Source organism: Erinaceus europaeus, chromosome 3 (genome assembly GCF_950295315.1).
Source record: "Erinaceus europaeus chromosome 3, mEriEur2.1, whole genome shotgun sequence".
In the NCBI taxonomy this organism is placed as follows: domain Eukaryota; kingdom Metazoa; phylum Chordata; class Mammalia; order Eulipotyphla; family Erinaceidae; genus Erinaceus; species Erinaceus europaeus.
In genome coordinates this window covers 120608693-120614692 of record NC_080164.1, presented here as the reverse complement: position 1 = coordinate 120614692, position 6000 = coordinate 120608693, and positions in this window count along the sequence as shown.

The following is a 6000-nucleotide window of genomic DNA, read 5'->3' as shown; positions in this document are numbered from 1 at the left end:
CTTGCTTAAAAGATAAGTTTCTGTTAGAGTCTTTGTTCACAGATGGCCTTGCTTAAAAGATAAGTTTCTGTCTCCCAACTCCACTTCCCCATGAATCACCCAGGACCTTCCAGATAAAGGCTGATCACCATGACAACATGCCACATCAATCAACTATCCCCAACTGCTAACTCCCCCCTTGCCCCGCCTTGAAAACAGCACTTTTGGTGCTAATAAACAGATTTGATCAGAATCTTGACTTGTCTCATTTCTCTCTTGGTCTCTTGTCCTCATTCCCTCTCCCTCTTGTCCTTGTCCTCACTACCTCTCCTAGGTTTACTCACGTTGAAGGTATCGCGGGATGGGACAGGCTATGATTTTTTTAAAAAAACTAAGATTGAAGTCTAGGGAAATGCTAAATACATCTTGTGTGAATTTGTTGACTGAATTTGAAATTGAACATTTCTGATATACTGGGCTAGCTTCACGGCTGGGAGAGAGACCACTGGGAACTCATGGCTGAGCGGGAACGCAATCTGCATATGCCCTCGTTTATTAATCAGATACATCACTTTTTATGTGTCTCTTCACTGGAAGTGGCAAGGGGAAAGGAAATGACTAGGAGAGGGGGCAGAGCGAAAAAAGAGCACAGGAACAGAACATAGAAAGCTTCCATCTAACCAGTGGGGATTAAACCAATACCCTGCAGGCAGGGCAGGTCTTAGGCAAAACAGTGATTATGTAAATAGACCACAACATTAAGCAATACAGCAGACCTGGTGTAATGAACAACACTGATACATGAAGATGTGACAAGCAGGAAGAGTACTCATGGGTAACCACTTGTGACAACCATCAATGTTATGATTTCTAGAGATGGAATTCTCAACCTGAAACCTAACTGCTAGTACAAGGACTTGCGGTCATGCAGAATGGAACCACCTCCTAGAAAATCTAATGGAATAAATCAATTTTACAAATGTCAAAGCAATAATGCAAACACTAAAGGCAACAAAGATGATATACCCCTTTCTGCATTGCTTGATTTGTGCAAGAATTATATTAAAAATCATGAAAAGGGGGCTGGGAGGTTTCGCCCCTGGTTGAGTACACACATTAAAGTGTGCAAAGACCCTGGTTCAAGCCCCCGTCCTCACCTACAGCAGGAAAACTTTGCAATCGGTGAAGCAGTGCTGCAGGTATCTCTCTCCCTTGCTCTCTCTCCTTTGCCTCTCAATTTTCTTGTTGTCTTGATCCAAAATAAATAAAAATAATAAAAGATGTGACATATAGAAAAATACAAAATAAATCTTGAGTAATGGAAATGCTTTATGACTGTAAAGTAATACACAGTCTCATGCATTCAACAACACTTTCTAAATTTGTTAATAAAAAATAATGAACTAGTGATGGGAGGTGGCACAATGGATAAAGCACTGGATACTCAAGCATGAGGTCCTGGGTTCAGTCCCCGGCAGGACATGTATCAAAGTGACATCTGGTTCTATCTCTCTCTCTCTCTCTTCCTATCTTTCTCATTAATAAATAAATAAACTATTTTTTTAAAATAATGAAATAAAGTGTGCTTCAAATGTGAATCTGACACTATGGAAAATAATAGAAAAGGTAACAAGGAATAACGTGCTTAAAAACTCCTGCAGGTGGCTCTTGTGTGCTCGTGACTGAAATAAAACCCTTTATTCTTTCTCTTCCAGGTGAGGATGACAATAAATTCCTAAAAATCAGGTCTCAATATTCCTTTTTAGTTTCTTTAAGCCTGTCTGAATTTTTATAATTTTCTTTAAAAAATTTTGTCAGGTACTCTTGAAAGAAATCTCACTCTGGCTTAACTAGAGTTCAGTGCTTTGAGTGATCATGGGCTGACTTTTACTAGTTGACAATTTTATTATTATTGATTCAATAATTTATGAGGGGTACAATTCCATACTGTTTCCACCACCAATGTTCTGCATCCCATCCCCTCCACTAGAAGTTTCCCTACTCTTTGTCCCTCTGGAAGTATGGACCCAGGATCATTATGGGATCCAGAATGTGGAAAGTCTGGCTTCTATAATTGCTTCTCTGCTAGACATGACTATCTTCTGTGGAGTTTATGCTAGATGAAAGGAAACTAGGTTATTGAGAATATGCTTCAACATAGTACCAGTTGAATATATCTTTGTTTTACTTAATTAAGCGCCTAGGGCTTGGACCTGTGAACTTTGTCATTCTTTCTTCCTCAGTTCACAATATACACTAAATTTTCTAGATCTGGTGTCCCTATTTTGACTCAGACCTTCAAGAATCCTGTTTAAAATGACCCAGAGTGACACAGCAGGGGCAGTAAAGCATTTATCTTTCAAGCATAAGGTCTTGAGTTTGATTCCCAACATTGCATGTGCCAGAATGATGCTCTGACTCATGCTCTCTCTTTCTCTAATTTTAAATAAAAAAGTAAATCTTAAAATAATAATAATTAATAATAATGATAAAGAAATCATCTACAACCTCTATATTCACATTTCCTACTCAGAATCTGGTGAGCCTTACTAGGGAGAATATCCGCTTAATCCCTTTTTCATCTGTGATTGAAAGGAATAGGCCACATTCACACAATTGAAGGCTGAAGGCCCAAACCAATAGACTTCAGAATATCATTCTGGAAATACACCCTCAGACATTAGTTACTTTCAAGTAGCAATGCTCATTAGTATGATTTCATATATTCTTCCAGAAACTCTATCAGAAAGTAATTGTCTGAATCCATGATTTAGAAAATGTTCAAGAGGGCTAAATCAATTGCTCAAGAACACAATTAACTACAGACCTGGGGTTTAACACCAGACCATCTCTAAATATAGAGAAGACTCCCAATCATGCTTCTATATTGACTCAATGAAAATGATTTTGAAGAAGCAAAATTGTTCAGTGTAAGCACATAGCTCTTTGATGGTTTGGCTTAATTCAAGAGTAACATATTAAATATCCAAAGAAACAGAATACAATCCCTTCAAACATCTTTCCATAAATATTTCTTATCATAACTAGGCTTTTGATAAGCCCCAGACAGCAGAGAATTCAGAGTTACTGTTTCTGGCAAGTTGAATCTGTTTTCTTGCTTTCTATTTGAGCAGCAAGTGGAGTTAAGCTTGGGGTAGGGGAGACAGTGTGTTCTAGCAAACTAGCAGGAGAGAACACGGAGTGCACAACTCTGCACATGCTCATTTACTCCGCCAGTACTCACTCCCCACATGCAAAATGACTCAAGTGCTTTAAAAGGCACATCCCCAAGATGCTATGCAGTAAGAGGATAAATACCATAAATATCATCAATTATATAAAGAAAACAGTGGGAGGCATAATTATTCTGCATCTGCTAGTTTCTCGGTACATAGAACAGGCAGCCTCCATATCTGTTTTCATTCACCGTCATGCTGCTTGATCATCTATGCAGGGCACTGTGAACGTCAGAGGCAACTGATATCTATAGTGATTCTTTCCTTTGTGCAATCACGACTTCCTGGCAATATTGACAACACTGAGCTGAGTTTGAGTGTTAGAGTCTTCCAGGAAGTAGCTAAAGCTAAAGCAATCCCTTTGTGTTCTGGAAAATGTCACTCTGCAAAGAAGCACTCTTTCCCATAGAATTTAGATAAGATTGATTTGGCATGCCACCATGTTTACTGGTGACAAAGTCAACACAGGCTTTCAGAATTCCCATTCTTTTATTGTGCAAATGATTTGCTGGAATGCCTATACTTCCTTATTATCCTGGGGGAACAAAATGCTCATGAAGTTCACTTAACATGTTCTTCTCTTGAATCCCAGCCAGATGGCAGATGTATAGAGTTGCTAGACTTTCCTCTTCTCTGTGTTTTCAGTTAAGTCATAAATGAAGTGTATTATCAGCCTTCAATAAGAACCAAGCAGCTTGAGGAGTAGTACCTTGACAAGCAGACAGAGGAGAAAGGATGCCGGGATCACTGTGAGTGAGGTCAGTAAGCTTGCCAGTGAGGACCTAGCCTTGAGAGAAAGAGGAAGCTGTGATTTGGAGCAGGGCCAGTTACAAAGTGGAGTCTTTTTTTTTTTTCCTAGAGAGCAGTGGAACATTGGGGAGATGAGTTTCATGACCCACTACTGGGGGTGGGAGGATATAGATGTGGGCCACAACCAATACCAGATAGTTCGCAAAAAAACTGGACTAAGGAAGGCGACACTCTATATCCTCACAACTCCTGGTTCCTGTGGCCACCAGCACAGCCCTTACCTAGAATGGGGACTGACAACTAGCCTGAGCCTGAGCCCCCAGGTTCAGGCATCAGGGAGAATCTGAGACTTGGGGTAGGGAGGCAAGTGGAGGTTGCTGAAAACTGAAGATGCTCTACTTGTGGTCTTCTCATGAAAAAGACTCCTTTCTGCCTCTGACCTTGTACTATGCAGAGCACTTAGTCAGAGCCTATAGTAACTATAAATGATTCCTGAGATGAAGGCTTCATTTATAGTGTATTTGATCACAGACATTTTGACAAGGCTTTTTTCATTGCCACAGAGATGAAACATAATATGTAAGAATCGGTTTTCAGACAGCACCAAATACTAACTGTTCTTTGTATGTGTAGAAATTTTATTTTATTTATTTTTTTATTGAAGCAACACTGCAATGTAAAACTGTATATGTTTCAGGAGCTCTTCATCTCTTAACTCTCTCCTTTTCATAGCTAAAGCTTCAGTTTCTAGGTACTGTTATCTATTTCTGAGTTCACTGACTTATGTTTCCCAGTATTGTTGAATTTCTCTGATTACATTTTCTAGGTTCCTTTGTTATCAGTCTTCAAACTCCAAGTTTATTTATTATAGATATTTTGAATTCTCTATTTGGGAAATACTGTTTTACATGCTTTTGATGACAGTTTCTTTTCTTTCTTTTTTTTTTTAACCAGATCACTGTTCATCTCTGTCTTATGGTGGTGTAGGGGATTGAATCTGGGACTTCGGAGCCTGAGGCATGAGAGTCTGTTTGCACAGCCATTATGCTATCTACCCTCCACAGTGGTTTCTGATTTTTTAAAATTGTATTTATTTATTACTGGATAGATCAGAGAGAAATTGAGAAGGGAGTGGGAAATAGAGAGGTAAAGAGACAGTGAGATACCTCCTGTCCTACTTCATCACTCTTGAAGCTCTCCCCCTGAAGATGGGGACCAGGGGTTTGAATCCGGATTCTTGCACATTGTGATGTGTGTACTTAACCAGGTGTACCACTGCTTGGCCCCTGAAAATGGTTTCTTGCAAGTTGTTTTCCATTGTGATGCCATAGTCCTTCGACGTCTCAAGTTTTCATATTCGTCTTATTATCTTTTTCATCTACCCATATTGCTATAAATTTTTTTCCATTTTAGGTTTTATTTATTTATCCACTTATTTCTTTGGATAATTAATTTAGAGAACTGATACTTTTATTTTTTTAAAACTGTGCTAATGAATCAGATTTGGTTTGGCTTTAAGGAATTTACTGAATTCTGTAGGCACACTTGTTTGTTTTGACAGTTCTTGTCAGCAGGAGGGTGGGTTGAGAGTCCCAGACTCTGCTGAGAACATTTTGGGGATGGACTGGTCTGTGTTTGTGCTACCGAGTTAACCATCTTCTCTGAATTCCCAGATCTGAAGCTCAGCAGTCTGTCTACTGTCAAAGCATTTCACAATTGGATTAGCACCTTTTGTTCAGTAAAGCATGAGTATCTGCAGTATCTATTTGCCTGTGTTGGTTCTTGAGGTGCAAAGAGTGCCTTCATTTAAGCCTGAGGTATAGGGCTTGTTTTGTAGTCTACTGCCCTCACTAATACACATTATAATTGTTCTTGGAAGTGCAACAAGAAACTTTGTAGCCTGCCATTTTGGTTGGATTTCCAATAAATTCAGATTTAAAATTAAAAAACTGGCATCACAATTTCATATAAAAAAAGAGGGAGTACATTCTCCATAGCACTGCCTGAATAGCCTTTTGAAATACATCTTTAAAAT